Here is an 18182-nt window from a genome sequence, read left to right as displayed (position 1 = left end):
GAAAGAGATATTTATAAAACAATCTCATTCACAATAATGCCTCAGAAAAACTAGTCCTTGGAATCAGCTTTACTAAAGAGGTGAAGGACCTATACAAAGAAAACTCAAAACATTACTTCAAGAAATAAAAGAGGACACTAGGACATGGAAACACATCACTGCTCATGAATCAGGAGGATTAACATTGTCAAAATGGCAATACTCCACAAAGGTTCAATGCAATCCCTATAAGGATACCCATGACATTTTTCAAAGAAATAGAAAAAATAGTCCTGAAATTCTTATGGAGCAATAAACCCCCATGAATAGCTAAAGTAACCCTTGTGGAAAAGAAGATGGGTGGTATCAGTTTCCCCAATCTCAAACTGTACTACAAAGCAGTAGTAATTAAAACAGTATGATATTGGAGTAGATACAGACCTGCAGATCAATGGAACACAGAGTTGAATATTCAGACACAGGGTGTCAGTTATATGATCATGTAATCTTTGATAAAAGAGTAAGAAATGTGAAGTGTAGCAAGAAAAACCTCTTCAACAAGCGGTGCTGAGAAAACTGGATAATTCCATGCAAAAAACAAACCCAGGCCTCTGTCTAACGCCAAGAACAAAAGTCAGACCCAAATGGATTAAATTCATCAATATCAGACCTGAATCATAAGGAAGTAAATGTAGGCTGAATGTGCCATGATATTGAAGCTAAAAACATCTTTAAGGATAAAACCCCACTGACCAAGCAAGTGGAAACAAATATAAACAAATGGGACTACATTAAGCTAAGAAGTTTCTACACCTCAAAAGAAACAGTGACCAAAATACAGAAAGAGCCCAAGGAATGGGAAAAAATATTTACCCAACATCCATCAGATAGGGTCTTAATATCCAGGATATATGAGACACTGGTAAAACCTTACAAGGAAAAACCTCCTACCTATCAAAAAATGGGGAGTTATAGCCTCTACTAAGAAACTCTTAGAAACAATAGACTTATACAGTAAAGTCGCAGGCTACAAAATCAATACCCAAAAATCCATGGCCTTCCTATACACAAACAATGAGGCAGAGGAAAGGGACTTGAAAAAAGAAATCCCATTCACAATTGTGCCCCAGAAAATCAAGTACCTCGGAATCAGCTTAACCAAGGAAATAAAAGATCTCTACAAAGAAAACTATAAAACGCTACTCCATGAAATAAAAGAGGACATTAGGAAATGGAAACATATACCCTGCTCATGGATAGGGACAATCAATGTTGTCAAAATGGCAATACTCCCCAAAGCATTATACAGATTCAACACGATCTCTATAAGGATACCCATGACATTCTTCAAAGAAACAGATCAAGCAATCCAAAAATTCATATGGAACAACAAATGTCCACGGATAGCTAAAACAATTCTTAGGAAAAAGACGATGGGAGGCATCACCCTCCCCAACGTGAAACTTTATTACAAAGCAGTAACAATTAAAACAGCATGGTACTGGAACAAAGGCAGAGCCACAGACCAATGGAACAGGGTGGAATATCCCTACACACAACCCCAAATGTATGATCATCTAATCTTTGATAAGGGAACAAGAGATGTGAAGTGGAGCATGGAAAGCCTCATTAACAAATGGTGCTGGCACAACTGGACAACCACATGCAAAACAATGGGCTTAGACCTCGGCATGACACCATGCAAAAAAGTCAGATCAAAATGGATTAAAGACCTCAACATCAGACCACAAACCATAAGGTTCATTGAAGACAAGGTCGGCAAAACCCTCCACGATATTGAAGATAAAGGTATAAAGATGACACGGAACTAAGCAATCTAGTAGAAACAGAGATCAACAGATGGGACTACATTAAACTAAAAAGCTTCTGCAGCGCAAAATATACAGTGACCAGAATACAAAGACTATCTACAGAATGGGAAAGGATATTTACACAATACCCATCAGATAAGGGGTTGATATCAATGGTATATAAAGCACTGGTTGAACTCTACAAGAAGAAAACATCCAACCCCATTAGAAAATGGGGTGAAGAAATGAACAGAAACTTTACCAAGGAAGAGATATGAATGGCCAAAAGGCACATGAAAAAGTGCTCTACATCACTAATCATTAGGGAGATGCAGATCAAAACAACCATGAGATACCACCTCACATCACAGAGACTAGCACACATCCAAAAGAACAAAAGCAACCGCTGTTGGAGAGGATGTGGCGAGAAAGGGACCCTTCTACACTGCTGGTGGGAATGCCGACTGGTTCAGCCCTTTTGGAAAACAATATGGACGATTCTCAAAAAATTAGATATTGAGCTCCCATTTGACCCAGCAATACCACTGCTGGGAATGTATCCCAGAAAAGCAAAAAGGTATAGTTGAAATGACATCTGCACTTGTATGCTCATTGCAGCACTGTTTACAATAGCCAGAATCTGGAAAAAACCCGAGTGCCCTAGAACAGATGACTGGTTGAAGAAACTTTGGTACATCTATACAGTAGAATACTACGCAGCTGTTAGAAAAAAGGAGTTCATGAATTTTGCATATAAGTGGATCGGTATGGAAAGTATCATGCTAAGTGTAATGAGTCATAAAGAGAAAGACAGACATAGAAAGATTGCACTCATCTGTGGAATATAGAATTACAGAGTAGGAGACTAACACCCAAGAATAGAAGAATAGTAGAAATAAGTACCAGGAGGTTGACTCCATGGTTTGCAAGCTGGCCTCACACTCTGGGGAGAGGGCAACTCAGAGAAGGGATCACCAAGTATAATGCGGTCGGAGGTCATGCGGGGGAAGGGTGATGCGGGCTGAATGTAGACTAGAGACTGAACACAGTGGCCACTCAACACCTCTATTGTGAACCACAACACCTAATTAGAGAGAGAGAACAAAAGGAAATGCCCTGCCACAGTGGCAGGGTGGGGTGCGGGGAGATGGGATTGGGGAGGGTAGGAGGGATGCTGAGTTTACCGGTGGTGGAGAATGGGCACTGGTGAAGTGATGGGTTCTCAAACTTTGTATGGGAGAAACATGAACACAGAAATGTATAAATCTGTAACTGTACCCTCACGGTGATTCATTAATTAAAAATAAATTTTTTTAAATGGGGAGTAAAAATGAACAAAAACTTCCTCAAAAAATTCAAATGGTCAAAAGGCACATGAAAAATTCTCTACATTGCTAATTATCAGAGAGATGCAAATCAAAACAACAAGAAGATACCATTTACACCACAGAATCTGACACACATCAAAAAGAACAAAAACAGCCATTACTGGCATGCATGCTGGGAGAAAGGGACTCTCATTGAATGTTGGTGGGAATGCCGACTGCTCCAGTCTTTTTGGAAAACAATATGAACATTCCTCCAAAAACTAGAAATTGAGTTCCCATGTGACCCAGCAATACAACTTCTGTAAATATATCCAAGAAATGCAAAAAATACAGTAGAAATGACAACTGCATTAGTATGTTTATGGCAGCACTGTTCATAATAGCCAGAATCTGGAAGAAACTCGAGTGCACAAAAACAGATGACTGATTAAAGAAACTTTGGTACATCTATACAATGGAATACTATGCAGCTGTTAGAAAAGATGAAATCATGAAATTTGAATATAAGTGGATGGACATGATGAGTATCATGCTAAGTGAAATGAGTCAGAGAGAGAGGGACAGACATAGAATGACTGCACTCATTTGTGGAATATAAAGTAACATAATCAGAGATTTACACCTAAGGACAGTAGAGATAAGGACCATGAGAATTGCACCATGACTTGTAAGCCTGCTCCACATGCTCGAGGAAAAGGCAGCTGGGATAGAGAAGGGACAACTAAGTAAATGATGGTGAAGGGATCACTCGGGATGGGAGATGTGTGCTGAAAGTAGAGTATGGACCAAACATGATGGCCTCTTAGTACCTGCATGCAAACCATAACACCCAAAAGGAGAGAAAGAGTAAGAGGGAATGTATCTGCCATAGAGGCAGGGGGTGGGAGGGGGTGGCAGTGGCGGGAAGGAGGAGAGATACTGGGAACATTGGTGTTGGAGAATGGGCACTGGTGGAGGGATGAGTGCTCAATCGTTCTATGACTGAAATATAATCATGAAAGTTTCTAAGTATGTAACTGTATCTCACGGTGATTCAAGAAATATAAATTAATTAATTATTAATATAATCTTACCAATAGAGAAATATAATACACTGCTCTTACAGTGTTTGCATGGGAGGCAAGAGACTTTATGGATTAAAATGAAGTTGTAAACACTGACAGGCACCATGTTTTTAAACTCTTGTAACATTGCTAATAACAATATAGGTGGCTATAAGGTATGGAGAATGAATCCCTAATGAGAATTCCTGAAACGTATAGAAGCTTTCTGGCAGCAAAAGGACAATAATAAAAACAAAGGTCAACTTCTAGCACACAATATAGATTCATGTTATAACCACATGCCTGGCCAGAAATCACTCCACAGGTCTCCCGAAGTATAGTCAAATACTAAAGAAGCTATACTGCCTACTGCACTATCCTACAACATCACAATCTGCCAGACCCTGCCCTGAAAGATGTCAGCCACTTCCTTCATGTCCCAGATATCAATTCACAGGGTATATGGCACCACTACCACCTATAGCTTTACAGGTCACCTTTCAACCCTCAACTCTAGTACTACCTGAGGCGCATGCCTCCATCTGCTGACCAAAACTTGTAATACTGCCACCTTATTTGTCACTCTGCACTGCAATTGGTCCAATAAAAACTTTCACCACAGGCAGCTTAGACACCTGAGTACCCACTGTAACAAATACAGGAAGCAATATACTAGTACTGGGCCAATTTTTGAGTATATCTAAGTTAACTGCTTAAGCAAAACCCGGCCAACATGCCATGTCCTGGCAAGGTTGACAGTACTATAACAATACAGAAGGTAATATAACAAACAAATGGGATAGATACATCTTGAGTTACTAAATCAAAATTCAAAGGAAGTATTTTAGGCATTGTGTGCTTTAAGATTTTTCAGGTGTTTAAGTGAGGATCTATATTATTGCAAATCTATATTCATGGGAAAGTCAAAGTCTTCATAAAAATTTAAAATGTGAAAATCCTATAACTTTCTACAGAATACTATTCGGTCTCTTAAAATATTTATTTTGTGAAAAAAGGTTATCAAATGAAATAATCTGATCACTCTTTATTTTAAAGATTTCTTTTCCATCTGTTCCCTTCTTCGTGGACATAATAAGTTTGGGCTTGGTGAGTCAAATCTGGTAGTGACTGACTTGACTTACAAGGAAGGGAGTCTAGGGACTGGAGCAATAGCACAGTGGGTAGGGCGTTTGCCTTGCAAACGTGGCCGACCTGGGTTTGATTCCCAGCATCCCACATAGTCCCTGAGCACCGCCAAAGCTCAAGATTTTCCAAGGATATCCTGAAAGATTTTGCTCTCTAATCTTCCAAGATCTGTCTAGTACTTTAGAAGGAAAGGTAATGAAGCTGTAGTGACTTGTATTCATTAGTTTTAGATTAGTCACTGTTAACATTTTGCCTAAGTTACTTGCTTCATTTCTCTTTCCAGAGTAAGTTAAAGTAAATCACACACATTGTGGAATTCTACTTCACAAATAATTTAAAGGCCAGGGATCTGGCACAGCATTGTATATTGCATGCCTCACATGTGTGGTATCCTGGCTTTGATGCCCAGCACTTTGAAAAAAAAAACAGTACCCTCAGAAACACAACAAATTTGACACTAAAGTCATGAACTGCCTGTATTCAGATATCCCCCACATTGCAATTTAGTTTTTAACAGCTCATTTGGAGGTTGGATCTTAAGCAAAGGAAGTGTTCTTAAGCAAAGGAAGTGATTTTTTTCATGTGTGTGGCGGGGAGGAGGGGATTAGAGGGAGAAGGAATGCCTGTTAACATGTGTATTGATGTCAGTTCTCCATTTTCACATTTATTAAAAATTTTTGCCTTTCCTGCTGATAATAGAATCTCAGTTATAATTAGCTCTTACACCTGTTTCATAGGAGTTTATATTCTCTTATAATTTTATATTTTCTGTATGGGAGAGCTTGGCAATCTCCCTGTAGCATATTCATATGCCAAAACCAGTAATAATTATGGGTCTCATTCCCCTGACCCTGAAAGAGCCTCCAATGCAGCACCATTGGAAGGATGAGTAAAGAGAGGCTTCTAAAATCTCAGGGCTAGGACGAATGGAAATGTTACTGAGACCACTCGAGAAAATCGATGATCAACGGGATGATGATGATGGTGAAGTTAGGATCTTCTGGACTCCACATAATATCACCTGTATAAAACCAAATACTTCACGCTATAATGGGTAGAAATGTTGCCTAAATAAGAAAGTATACACAAAGAGCCAAGCAAAATAGTGAAGGAGAAAAGTTCACCAATAGAACAATACTCCAGATAAATACCCTAAAACTAATGGACATGAACAAAAAACGTAAGGAAAAATTCTATGTAATGACTATAAAGATGTTAACTGATCTCAGGAGGATAATAGACATACTAGAAAATTCAATTATTTTGAAAAATAAGTACCAAGCTTAAGAATTCAATAATAAGAACTAAAAATTAGGCTGTTTCCACTCGGGAGGAAGCTGAATGAAGCTGCTTCGACTCTGGAGGAGCCTATGTTCTCTTGTTTTTTTATTTTATAAAGTAGTTCACAATATTTGATTACGTTTAATATTTGAACAATCATCCCGCCACCATTACACCTTTCTACCACCATATTTCAGATGTTTTCACCCTGAACACCAACCCTGCCCCAAAGCAGAACCGAAATAATTTATTTTGTATTGTTTGTTATGAAAAACCACTGAAAATTTATCCCAAAAATCCTTAAAGGAGAGAAAGAGTGTGAAGAATGTTGTATTTCACCCAGGGGTCACTAACATTTTGTTAAAGGTTGAGCCTTGTGTGCTTGTGTGTGTGTGCATGTAAAAAAAATATTTCCCTCTAAGATTGGTTGCCTCCTACTTTAAACCCCATCAGCTGTGATGTGGTACACTTGGAGTATGCACCAGTGTGAGGTATGAGATATCCAACAGTCCAGGAATACGTTCACTTCTGGGTGAGGCTCGGCCATGAGCATGGGGGCAGTTGAGTTCTGGAGGTTTTCAGCTGCCGGGGTTGGGTCCCTTGGGGTGGGGAGGAGTCTCAAACACCCCCTTCCAGGCACCCCAGGTGAAACAACCTGGCTCAGGGTCCGGTGGCATGATTATAGTGTGTGTTCTGCTATGCTCCCTTCCAGGAGAGAAGGAAATGCCATCTAGATGGTGGCCGATGGATGACTTTATCTGGTACCAGCCAGAGGTGGTTAATGGGTGTGACTGCTGAATTGCCAGATGCAGGGGGATACGGGCAAAAGATCCCCATTCCCCGTTCCATTGAACTGGAGTTTTCAGTCACAAGCCCTGCATACCTGTGTTATCTGTGAATTCATTCCTGGGTGAGGCTCGGCCCAAGCATATGGAGAGTGGCCATAAGCGTCTCAGTGGTTGAGTACGGGAGGTTTTTGACTAAACTTTGGGCTGGGTCCCTTGGGGCAGGGAGGGGTCTCACCCATTTGGGGTGCCATTCGGGGTGCTCTGAATGAAACAGCCTGGCACAGGGTCTGGCGACATAGTTATTTTGTTCTCTTTTGACTACTCCCCATATTTCTATCTCTTAGAGAAGTTTAAAGCTCTAAGCAAATTCCTTTCAATAAAACATTTTTTTCTTTCTTAAAAATTAAGTCAAATTGTGTAAAATGGCTCCAAAAGCAGATTAGACAAAGCACAGAAGGACATAAAACAGGAAGACAAATAAATAGAACACACCTACACAACAAATAAATAGAACAACAAATAAGAAAATACTCAAGAGACTTATGCTACAACATTAAGGGGAATAGGGAAATAGTATTCACATTAGGAGTTCCAGAAGACACTAGAGTTAAAGCACAAAAAGAATTATTTGAGGAAATAATCATTGGTAACCTCTCTAATATTAGGAACAAAGAAAACATATAGATTACAAGAATTCCAGACAATTCAGAAGAAATGAACTCAAAGATATCAATGGCAAGAGATAGTATAACTGAAATGGCAGGACTTAAAAATAAATAATCTTAAAAACATTAAAGTTTTACAGGGGCCGGAGTGATAGTACAATGGTTAGTGTGTTTGCCTTGAACGCGGCCGACCTGGGTTCAATCCCCAGCATCCCATATGGTCCCCCAAGTACTGCCAGGAGTAATTCCTGAGTGAAGAGCCAGGAGCAACCCCTAAGCATCGCTGAGTGTGACCTAAAAACAAAAAAAAAAGAAAAAAGTTAAAGTTTTAATCAATAACAATGAATTTTAATTATACACAAAACCACATGGATATAAGTTTGTACAGAACATTCTATTCTATAGTAGCATAATATACATTTTTCTGAAGTGTAAATGGAATAACCTTAAGAATCAATCCAATGTTGAGACACACACAAAAATAAATCTATTTTAGACTCAATCAGTTCACATATGTTTTCTGAATACAGTGCTTAGAATCAAATACAAAAAAAGGTAGAATAACTACCGACATGTGGAGATTAAATAAAATGCTATTAAATGATTATATTTGCCAAAGACAAGGAACATTCAAGTTGTATTAGGTAGTTGATAAATAAAATACTATATAACAGAAGCTTTTTGATATAGTAAAATCAGAACTAAGAAGAAAACCTGTGACAATACAGGATTATATAGAGAAACAAAGAAAATCTCAAACAATATAAACTTACACCTAAAGTAAATTTAAAGGGGCTGGAGCGATAGCATAGTTGGTAGGGTGTTTACTTTGCACACGACTGACCCAGGTTCGATTCCCAGCATCCCATATGGTTCCCTGAGCACCGCCAGGAATAATTCCTGAGTACATGAACCAGGAATAACCCCTGTGCATTGTGGGGTGTGACCCAAATAAACAAATAAATAAATAAAGTAAAATTCAAAAATAACAAATGTAGCCTAAAGTCAGTAGAAGGAAGGGATTGTGAAGTCTCCAAAAAGAATTTTTTGAAAATTAACAAAATATTTGCTAGAGCTATTAAGGGAAAAATGCGAAAACATTCAAAATCACAAATAAATACCCGTTACATAGACACCACATAAAGAAAAAGTGCCACAAGAAATTACTATGATACCTTGATCCCAAAAAATTAGACCAAATAAGGAAAGAAAAAAACTTTTTGAGTTGTACAACCTCTGAAACTGAATCATGAAGAAACAATAAAGTTTAATAAAAAGTAAAGAAATTGAAATGTTATAAAAAAATCTCCTCATCAACAGTTTTGTGAATTTGACAGCTCCGTGATAAATTCTACCAAATATCTTGAGAACGAATAACCGTCCTTCACAAAATCTTCCAAAAAATTAAAAAGGAGTAAAGAGTGCCAAAATACTTTATTGTAGCACTGTAGCACTGTCGTCCGTTTGTTCATCAATTTGCTTGAGCAGGCACCAGTAACGTCTCCATTGTGAGACCTGTTACTGATTTTGGCATATCGAATATGCCACAGGTAGCTTGCCAGGCTCTGCCATGCGGGTGGGATACTCTGAGTAGCTTGCTGGATACTCCGAGAGGGATGGAGGAGTTGAACCCGGGTCGGCCACATGCAAGGTAAATGCCCTACCAGCTGTGCTATCGCTCCAGTCCAAAATACTTTATTAGGACATTATAATATTAGTAACAAACCAGATAAGGAAAGCATGGAAAATAATACTAAATATGTTATGTGACATAAATTCAAACTGTTCCGTAAAACATTAGTGAACCAAATTCAAGTATATGTTTAAAAGATTACGTGCCACAATAAAGCGGGATTTATTTCAAGTATGAATAGGTAATTGAAAATATACAACCCCACAAATGTGATAAATTATACCAACAAAATAAAAGGTAAAAAAAGTGATCAGTTACAAGGGCCAGGAGGATTGGCCCATAGCTGGAAGCCTGCTTCATGAGCGGAGGGGAGAAGGCAGATAGAATAGGGAAGGGATCACTAAGAAAATGATGGATGGAGGAATCAGTTGGGATGGGAGATGTGTGCCGAAAGTAGATAATGAACCAAACATGATGACCTATCAGTGTCTGTGTTGCAAGCCACAACGCCCAATAGTAGAAAGAGTATAAGGAATATTGTCTGCCATGGAGGCAGTGGGAGGGTGGGAAAGGGGATGGATACCAGGGATATTGGTGGTGGGGAATGTGCACTGGTGGAGGGATGAGTGTTTGATCATTGTGTGATTGTAACCCAAACATAAAAGCTTACAACTATCTCACAGTGATTCAATAATTTTTTTAAAAAGTGATCAGTGCAATAAATATAGTAACAACAAGTAATACATAAAGCACTGTAGCACGTAATGTCTCCATTGTGAGACTTGTTGTTACTGTTTTGGGCATATCGAATATGCCAAAGGTAGCTTGCTAGGCTCTGTCGTGCAGGCGGGATACTCTCGGTAGCTTGCCAGGCTCTCCAAGAGAGATGGAAGAATCGAACCCGGGTCGTACACATGCAAGGCAAACGCTCTACCCGCTATGCTAAAACATTTAAAAATATTCCCAATATTTTTATCATAAATTTTCAATAAAGTTGATTTAGAAATATAGTTGAAGACAGAAATGCCAACATGACAAAGCCAGAGTTCGTGAGGGAAATGAAGACATTTCCTAGAAGTTCAGACATAAAACAAGAATGCCCACTCTCAATAACATTAACATTTACATAGTATTATTAGAAGTTTTGTACCAAGCAATTTGGCAAGAAAAATAAATAAGAGGTACTCAGATTGTTAAAGAAAGATGTAAAACTGGCAATATTGTGTTTAACATGTATATTGAAAACTCTACATTTTCAACTGCAAATTAGCACAGCAGGTAGGGCGTTTGCCTTGCACGTGGCCAACCCGAGTTTAATTCCTCTACCACTCTCGGAGAGCCCAGCAAGCTACTGAGAGTATCCCTCCCCCACGGCAGAGCTTGACAAGCTACCCTTGGCGCATTCGATATGCCAAAAACAGTAACAAGTCTCACAATGGAGACGTTACTGTTGCCCTCTTGAGCAAATCCATAAACAACGGAATGACAGTGCTACAGTGTACTACTAAATGAACTTATAAGAAATATATTATATTTCTTATATTTATCACTATAAGTAGTGATAAATTATTAAAAATAAATTCAAATAAAAACCACTCCCATTTACAATTGTATCAAATATAATTAAATAGAGGTCGAAGAGTTAGTTCAGTTGTCAGTGGTTCATGCTTTGCATGTACTAGGATCCAAATTTGAAGCCCATCATCATATGGCCTCATTGGTGCCATTAATTATAGCCCTGGAGGCATATAGTAACTTCATTATGGCCCTGAGGACCCCTGAATAGAGTTGGAATGACCCTGTAAGCACTGTTTGAGTTTATCCAAAAGCAATAAAAGGGAAATAGATACATTGGAATGTAAATAACGAAGAAAATTATCTGTTCGGTGAAATATACAATACATTATTGAAATAAAATGGAAAATGAAACACCACAACAGAAAGGAAAATCTGTGTTTATGTATTGGAGGAATTAGTGTGGGTAACGTGACTATAGGTGTTAATGTAAAATTTTATAGCCACTAAGAAAAATAGAATGAAATTCTTCCAAAAATTAAATGTAGAACATTTGATATAGCAATCTTATATTTGAACATTTACCTGAATAATATTAAAGTACTAATTTCAAAAATACATATAATGCCCTATGTTCGTTGTAGCAATTTTAAAAATCCAAGATAAGAAAACTATTCTAGTTTTAGAAAAAAATAATCTAGATGTTGGAGGATTTCATAAAGAAGATGTATACACAGTGAAATGTTACTCAGCTATCAAAAATTAGAATCTTGCGGCTTATGACATGATTATATCTTGATGTGAATAAGTGAAACAAGTCCAAAGAAACACAAATACCATAAAACATAACTGATTTTGGAATATTTAAGAAATATTTTAATTATTAAAATATTAGATTATGATGATAGTACTCTGACTATCTGAAGAAAAGAAGTCAGTTGAATCATGTACATGCAATGATTTATGGATGATGGCCACTTGATGATGGGTAAGTGTGATACATTCCAGTGGTTGACAAAGTCCTATCTTCAGACTGATGCCATTTCTCGGGTGAATAAAAGTTAAAAACACTAATGAGATGAGAAATTGTATACCAGAAGCCTATGCAAAGCTGTAAACTAACACTATCATCATTTTTAAATAGTAATATATGACTAATTACATGACACAATAAAAATCATTTTGATCAATTGGTATTATTCAAATTATGGTTCCACAAACCACTAGTGTTTATTAGGTTAACAAGGTGTTCTACCACCAAAATGAAGCTGTGGTAGTCATTTTTTTTTATTTTCAAAAACAAATTTAGCTCATGGGTAAATATTTGTCCATGTCAGGTTTTTTTAACTGTTGCCTCTTAAATCCCTAAAAACTTAAAGCCACTAGACTTTTGGCTTCTGGCAAAATATATGAACCTGTAGCAAAAGTATTTCTAGGAAAATCATATGAGAAGTCACTCATACACTCATAGATGCATTTTTTGAGTGGACCCTAAGCAGCTAGTAAATATTCTCTGTTGTCATAAGATGCTATGGAATATATTGCCTCAGTTTACACAGTAGGACGTGCTATGAAATACATTATGTCTGTTTACCCTGTAGGAGCCACCCTGCAATTGTTAGAAGCATTGTTTGAAACCAAAAATTCTGAAAAGAAGTTAAAGGTGTGACCTAGAATAAAACCATTCATTATACCATTTAATCCATACACCAGATGTGGTCAAAATGGGTCGCTGTGAGAATAAACAGCATTAGAAAAGGAAGAATAAGTCGGGAGATTAAAAAAATTACTGAGTTAGATTTTTTGTATATATTAGTATGATTCTGTATTATATAAAGAAATACTTAAAGACTAATATTTAAAATACTTAAATACTTCTGTATTTCTCAATTTGCTTAGCATAAATTGAGGTCATTGGTTGTACAGGCTTAAATAATTTATGATATTCAAAATAACTATATAGAACATCCTGACTTACAAGTGATAAACTATCAAGATTTGGAAAGCACTAACATTAACTTATAAATGACGGTCATTGGGGATTAATAGGTCATAGTGTATCTATATCATTTTACCACTGATAAATAATTTTAATGCTTCGGAGGGACAAAATGGAAGAAATCCCTCTTATCTAACAACATACTATTCAGATTCTCTATTATTGTGAAGATCTTGAGTTGATTCCCTTTATGAGAGAAATCCCTAAGATTCAATAAAATAACTCAGAAAAAATTTACTAACAATTTTACTTGTCACCACTCAAAAATAGATTATGAGCACAGACCTCAGAAAATTAGGGCAGCCACACTTTTAGTTTCTGTTTTGTCTTAAGAGTAGAATAGGTATATAATCTTGAAGTAAAGCCAGTGTTAAAGAAATCAGTGATTCAAACTTATTCCATACTAAGTTCCTCCCAGACTGGGGTATTTCTTTTCTTTGTCTTCTTCTTTCCAAAAACCTTTCAGGTTTCTGAAAAAAAATAGAAAGAAAAGTTGGTGATTCAATATAGATTATTTATTTTCATCTTTAAAAATAACTTAATCCATATAGAAATGTCATGGAGTTTTGCATAATGATCTTGTAGCCTGCCATATTGCTATACAAATCTATTATTTCTAGAGTTTTGAGCATGTAGAACTTTGAAAATATAATATTAAATCATCTGAAAGCTGTGATCTTGAAATCTTTTCTTATCTAGATGCCTTAATATATCCTTGTTGCCTAAATGCTATGGCAAAGAATTACAATACTATATTGAATATTAGTGCTGAGAGTAGTAACCCTTATCTTGTGCCTGATCTTAGAGAAAAGGTTCTCAGTTTTTCTTCATTGAGAACAGAGTTTGCTATGGGCTTGTAATAAATGGATTTAATTATTTTGAAGAAAATTTCTTCAATTCCCATTTTGCTGAGGGTTTTATCATGAATGGGTGTTGTATTTTGTCTAATGATTTCTGTGCATTTATTGAAATGACCATATCGTTTTGATTTTTCCTTGTATTAATATGGTGTATTACATTGGTTGAATTGCATAAGTTAAACTAAGCTTTCATCACTGGGGTGAATCCTAATTGGTCATGATGTATGATCTTTTTCATATGTTGTTGTATTCAATTTGCTAGTATATTTTTGCTGATCTTTATATCAGGGTATCATCAGGTCTGTAGTTTTCTTTTTGTTGTTATCTCTGTATATCTTCAGTATCAGTATGATGTCTGCCACATAGAAACTGAGAGGATTTGTTTCTTTCTTTCTAAAAGAATCTGAAAAGGATTGGGAGCTGGAGGATAGCACAGCGGGTAGGGCGTTTGCCTTGCAATAGTGACCCAGGTTGACCCAGGTTCGATTCCCAGCATCCCATATGGTCCCCTGAGCACCGCCAGGAGTAATTCCTGAGTGCAGAGCCAGGAGTAACCCCTGTGCATCGCTGGGTGTGACCCCAAAACAAACAAACAAACAAACAAAAAAGAATCTGAAAAGGATTGACAGTAGGTCTTCATTAAAGATTTGGAAAAAACTCACTAGTGAACCTATGTGGGTGAGGGCTTTTGTTTTGGGAGAGACTTTTTATTACCATTTTGTTTCCTCAATAGTAATTGCTCAGGTGTTCCATGTATCCTTGGTTGAACCTTAGAAGCTAGAGTTAGCATGGATGCAGGAATGGGGGGCAAAGGGACCCTAATTTACTACTGGTGGAAATGTCAACTAGCCCATCCTTTTTTTTATTTTTTATTGAGTCACCATGTGGAAAGTTACAAAGTTTTCAGGTTTAAATCTCAGTTATACAATGCTTGAATACCCATCCCTTCACCAGTGCTCATATTCCACCACCAAGAATCCCAGTATAGCTCCACCCCGCCCCCTCACACCACAACCCCCCACGCCCCTAGCCCCCCCACCCTAAGCCCCCCCCCGCCTGTGTAACTAATAAATTTCACTTTACTTTCATTTTAATTGCATACAATATTTCAACAAAACTCACTATTATTGTTTGGAGAGTCTCTCCCCTAAAGTCAGACCTGCTGAAAAGGAAGCATTAGATAATTTGTTTTCCATTGCTGAGGATGAAGAGGTATGAGGTCGAGTGACCACACTTAGCGGCCTCTCAGTTTTGTAGCCCACCCTTTTAAGATAACAACATTGACATCACAAATTGAACTTCCACATCTCCCAGCAATTCCACTCCTTAGCATATTCTATATGGGCCCCAAAACACAACCAGTGTCTTTTCTTGGACATTGCAACACTATTCAGAGTAACCAAAATCTGTAAACAACCCAAGTGTCCAAGAACAGATGACTGGATAAATAAGTATATATGTCTATATAGGTGTGTGAGTACTATACATATGAATGTGTAAGAAAACATGTAAGTTTTCTTACATATAGGAAAGTAAGAAAAAGTAAGAAAAGATGAATTCATACAGTAATTTGCCACTATGTGAATAGATCTAGAGAGTATCATCTTGAGTGAAACCAGTCAGACATTGAGGAGTAGATACAGAATGTCCTCTTCCATATGTGGGATATAAAAAACAGAGTAGGGGGGCTGGAGCGATAGCACAGCGGGTAGGGCGTTTGCCTTGCACGCGGCCGACCCGGGTTCTAATCCCAGCATCCCATATGGTTCCCTGAGCACCGCCAGGGGTAATTCCTGAGTGAAGAGCCAGGAGTAACCCCTGTGCATCGCTGGGTGTGACCCAAAAACCAAAAAAAAAAAACAGAGTAGGGGAGTAACAAATACCCAAAGGCAACAGAAACTACATATGAGAATAGGTCTTCAGTAGGATGGTTGCCACTGCTGGTGGTGGGGACGGATGGATAAGACAAGGAAGGAAACACTAAAATGATATGCATGATATACCATCAGAAACAGTTTTTATATATCACAAAGCTTAAAAGAAAAGAATCATGCCTGCCACAGAGGCAGGCAGGGGTTGGGAGGGAAACTGGAGGTATTGGTGGAAGGAAGTGGGCACCGGTGAAGGAAGTGACATTAGAACATTGGATGTCTGAAACTAAATAATTAATAACTTGGTAATTCATGGTGAGATAATAAAAATGTTAAATATCCCAATCCAGTGAGTCCAGAGATTCATTTCTTCTAGCCTGAAACAAGATATTTATTTGTTTTTTAATTTTGGGGTTTTGGGGACCACACCTCATTGTACTCAGGGCATACTCCTGCATACTCCTGCTCAGGAATCACTCCTGGAAGGGTTTAGGGGATATATGAGGTGCTTGGGATTGAACCTGGGTTAGCTACATGCAAGGCAAGCCCATTACCTGCTGTATCTACTATTTCTCTGGTTCCCAGGTCTTCTGGAGTATACAAATGGCTAACTGGTTAAGGTGGCCCTCACTTGGTGCTATAACTAGCCCCATATCATAAATGTTAATGCTATTCAAACATCCACTGCTGTAAGTTTGTTGTTAGACTTGTTTTAATCTAAATGATAATTTTTTATTCATCTTATTTCACAGGAAAGGACACAAATGCATGAAGAAGAGGATATGTGATTTGTTCTAATTCAAACTCCAAATTAGTGGAAGAGGTGAGAATAAAATGCAGGTCTTCTAACTCTCAGGACACTATTCTTTAAAGTGTAGCATTTTATACAAAGAGGGTATGTACACTTATTTCCAGGTAAGTCTCCTTCCGAATTTTATTATCTGTTTCAATTCTGTAATATCATCACATATCATGTCCAGCTTTGCAGGAAAATATGACCCCTAAGTAAACCCTCTCAGTAAGAACAAGGGTGACCTGATTTTGGAAAACCCAATATGCAAAATGAGAAAGTTACAAAACAGTCACACCAAAGCAATTGCATTATAAGATAATACTCAGCAGAACTTGAGTGCATTTAAGCATTTTTAAGATCATTACTTGGCAAAACCCTCTGGGACAGAGAAACAAAGTTAAAAAAGTTAAGAGCTATTGCCAAATGAAAACCAAGAAGGAAACAAAAAGAATCCATTTGACAGAAGCTTAGTATACCCTGAAAATATCATAACTATAATGACTAACCTAGTAAATAGTCTTTCTCAATCTTTGGGATAGCAGCACTTCCACTCTTCTAATGACTCAGGCTTCAAATCGGCTATCACCTTCAGATTCTCTCAATATTTTATCCCCTACCTTCTATTTAATACTGCATCCTGGTTTCGTTTTCCTTTGAAATAACTAAATTTTGTGTCCATTATGACTGTCGTCATTCAAACGAAATCTATCATCTTATATCAAAAGTCCCATTCTTTTACTTTAATTTACTATTGGAACAGTCATAGGAGTCACCACCTATCTCTTATTATCATTTCAGGTTAAGAAACAACGTTTGCAATATAAAGTCCTAGCTTCTCAATCTGATGTTCAATATACTCTGGAACATATAGCAGACCTGGTCCTACGCAATTTTTCTCTTACCCCTAATACTGCCCCAACCAAGACAGTGCCAATTCCCACAGCTGACTTTCATTCTCACTTCACATATAATAAAAATAATCTCCCATGCCAAATAGCTGCTTATCTAAATTCTACTAAGCCTTAAAGATACCATTCAGGTTCTACATATTCCACAATCTTGTTTAACTACTTTCTAAAACAATAGCTAATTTTGATTTTTCCATATTCATTTTTTAACTTTATTAAAATACATGATCATTCCAGTTTTAATTAGTGCCAGTGATGCTCAAGGTACTGTTTGTCTTGTTTCTTAAAAATGAAAAATATATTAATAAATAAAAAGTTGAATCCGGTGAGTAAACTGCTGCTGTTCAACAGACATGTTTATAGAGATCTTGATTTCTGCTACTATGAGAGAGTCAGTTCATAAATCGAAGTGCTTCCCAATTGTTTTTATTCCCTAAATGAAAGTAACACCTATTGGAACATCTGAAATGTACTTCCTTCATAACACATTTTTTTGCTACACAATCAGGAATCTTAGAATATGTAGCAGGGAAGAAAATTTGGACCATGCAGTATACATTAC

At 37.4% G+C, this 18182-nt stretch overlaps 1 protein-coding gene across 3 annotated transcripts in view; it reads left to right on the top strand.

Moving 5' to 3' along the window:
* The window catches only part of TRPC5 (transient receptor potential cation channel subfamily C member 5), a 330706-nt gene that overhangs the window by 126929 nt on the left and 185595 nt on the right, over nucleotides 1-18182 (top strand). For all 3 annotated transcript variants that reach the window (XM_055121759.1, XM_055121760.1, XM_004606294.2), the window contains one exon: nucleotides 16672-16742. The gene's annotated coding sequence lies outside the window, so the exon portion shown is untranslated. The remainder of the gene's footprint in view (nucleotides 1-16671; nucleotides 16743-18182) is intronic.

This window comes from Sorex araneus, chromosome X (genome assembly GCF_027595985.1).
Source record: "Sorex araneus isolate mSorAra2 chromosome X, mSorAra2.pri, whole genome shotgun sequence".
Lineage (NCBI taxonomy): Eukaryota > Metazoa > Chordata > Mammalia > Eulipotyphla > Soricidae > Sorex > Sorex araneus.
This window is presented reverse-complemented; position numbering and strand designations above follow the sequence as displayed.